We start from the raw sequence: 3255 nt of genomic DNA, 5'->3' as shown, positions 1-3255 counted from the left end.
ATGCAAAGGTGGTTGCGCCATATTATTTCAGAGAGGTGACCTTCAAAAATTTGAAATGGTTGTTCCGTGGATTCTTGTGAAATGCGCTTTTGCGTGCTGCCAAGCGCCTTCGATCATGTTAGTGTCAACTTTAACCATTTCACCAGTTTTTACATTTCTGTATGTTGCTGAGAATGAATCGTTGTCATGTTTGTGGATAACTGTACGGTATAATGCTCATAGTCGAGGCTATTTAACTTGCCGTATGCTTTCCAGCCATCTGTAAAGATCGTTGATCCTGGAGAAACATGGCGTTGAATTATGTGCAATATTGGCATTCCGATTTTCTACCGGATAGAGTATAATACGGCCACTCTCTCGCTCAATAAGTCCTACGATCCAGACGTTGATATTGCTGCACTTTAAACCTTTGTGGTATTTCGCCTTGTGCCCAAAAAGACTCATCAATTTCGACCGTGCCGCTGAACTTCATGCCTTCTTTATCAGGCTCACCAATTACATCTTCCCAAGTTCCCACACATATTGTACGATGCCCAATATACTGCTGTGCATTTGTACGAAATACGAGCGAATTGTGCGCATTTACTCAACAAATGTCCGTCCAAAAAGTTCTTCATAAAGTTCAATACATCTGGTATAGAATGTTTCATGCCTGAAAAAAACGAGGTGACGTGTCTAACGGAAGTTTCGTGTTTGCTGTTTTCAGTGCAACACCATACCATTCCGTCTATGGCATTCGATTTGCGGAGACGGCAAGGCGATTCTGTTGTCTACCTGTGTTTTCGCGGAAGGTGTAAAACGGGTGACGGAATGCAGTTTAAAATTTCCGTCAAGGCCGAATCATTTCACATTTTGGATGCATTGAAGCCGACGGGGACCCAACTAAAGGCTGCTAGTCAGGTGTAGGAATGCGTGGATTTGGATTCCTCTATACCAACCACCCGATTTGCGACGGACCACATCATGGGCATCATTTCTCCCGTTCGCACCGCTAGTATCAGCCACTCCATCCAGCGCTGAAGCTCTTGCGTCATCCATGACTTATTTCCGTGACAATTTCATGAATTTGAATTTCAGCAGCAGTGCAGAGTAGAATCAAAATTAGTTGCATTGAGCGGGAGAGCGGCCGTAAACTATAACTTTGTCACCTGTTTTATTTTATGTTAATTTATGTCGACTTTCTATAGACTGACTTCTTTACTTGTTTAAATTTCAAAGCAAAATTCTCACCTGTATCGGTGATACTTACAACAAAAATTTTTTATTTTTTATCTTCATGTATTTTTATTACCAAAACAAAGAAATCACATAGAAATCACATGGAAAAAGCAACAAAAAAAAAGCAGCATACAAAAATAGATTACAGTGGTACAACTAAAACATTATACAGTGTACAAGTGAAAAGTTAGAGAGTTACAATTCAAATCTCCATTTTTTAAAATGCACAGATAATTTACCTTTCCTCTTAGCAATATAATATTCAGTATCTTTAAGAACATTCAGAAAAGTTTTAAATGAAACGAAAGTAGGTTTTTTGTCTTGAAATTTACACAGATAGATATGATATTTCAAACATAAGCAAATGTAAGTGATATATTTATCTAAGGGCACTCCAAATAATTTATCAAAAGTTGACAAATCAAAATCAATGTCATGTTTAACTTTGATAACTTGAACAAGCGCCTCCCAAATAGGTTTAACAATATAACAAAATAATTTTGTACATACCATGTCCTGCTTGTACTCACCTGTCAATCATTCTTCATACGCGTGTCAACTTGGTCAACGACCCTGCCAACGACCTAATTCCTATCCTATCGCTTCCTGCTTTTAGGGATCACCTGAAATGTCGCCTGTCAATCATTCTTCATACGCGTGTCAACTTGGTCAACGACCCTGCCAATGACCTAATCCCTATCCTATCGCTTCCTGCTTTTAGGGATCACCTGAAATGTCGCCTGTCAATCATTCTTCATACGCGTGCCAACTTGGTGCAATGACCCTTCTAAGAAGGTCGATGCTCGCTAAGCCCTATCCCGGGAGTCTAATTAAATATGTCCTTCCCCCTTACTCAAAAAATCGTTTACTTCGTTCAGAACCACTTGGACAATAAAGTTTAATTTAAAAAGATATTAAATAGGCCTACAAATTTAAGGGCCTTTTTTGATGCTTTCTTTACAGTCTATAATTTTACAAGTTATAGGCTTCTAAACTTTTTAAAGTTTGCATTTTTGTTTCAACGCAATGATATCACTTTATTCCTTGATAGAACAAGTAAGTTGCTAACCATAGCTCGACCAATAAATATGGGCTCAACCGATCCAATTTTATATCAAAGCAAGGTTTGGTCAAATACATTGGGGGGGCGTGAGGGTGGTGGAGTAATGCATGTGTAAATTGCATTTGAGTGTCCCCTTCATCAATGAAGCTGTTATTGACTACAAAAGCCAAAAAAAAGCGTTTTGACGGTGATCAAGTTGATATAAATGTTACTGAAATTAAAAATGGAATCTTGATTACACTGACAAAGAAGACTGTTAGGGTTCAGAGTTCAGACGTTAAAACTTTTGCATACTCACATTGAGCAAATAAACTGAGCTCAAAAAGAAACTTATAATTTTTTACAACTTGTGAATCACAAGGTCATATCTTAAAATAGTGTCAATCAAAATGAACCAAAATTACACAGGATTACTTTAATACTCTACTCAAAACACATGTCAGTAACCAAGCAGTTGTCCAACTGACACAACAGCAAAATGCACTGTCATGGGACAGCTTCCTGGACTTCCTCCACTTTCATAGCCCAACATTTGGCACCCAGCACAAAAAATCTGTGAGAATGCACACAAGATCCTTGCACAGATGATAAAACGGTGCTGCGTTCTGCTTTTCATACACTTTTTTTCATGAAACAGGGCTGGGCTGTGAATGTGGTCTAGGAAGCTGTTCCATGTCAGTGCATTTTGCTGTTGTGTCAGTTGGATAACTGCTTGGTTACTGACATGTGTTAAGAGTAGAGTATTGAAGTAAACCTGTGTGTAATTTTGGTTCCATTTGATGGACAGGATTTCAAGATATGACCTTGTGAAAAATTATAAGTTTCTTTTTGAGCTCAGTTTATTTTAATGCTCTGTATGTTAGCCATAGGCTTCAACCTAAAAAGTCCCAGGTTTTGAGATATTTTCTCAAAATATTAATATCTATCTGAAGAACCAATGAAACATAAAACTAGGCTTGTTTGTACTCATTTTA

The sequence above is a fragment of the Amphiura filiformis genome, chromosome 2, assembly GCF_039555335.1.
Source record: "Amphiura filiformis chromosome 2, Afil_fr2py, whole genome shotgun sequence".
Taxonomy (NCBI): domain Eukaryota; kingdom Metazoa; phylum Echinodermata; class Ophiuroidea; order Amphilepidida; family Amphiuridae; genus Amphiura; species Amphiura filiformis.
Note: the sequence above shows the minus strand (reverse complement) of the source record.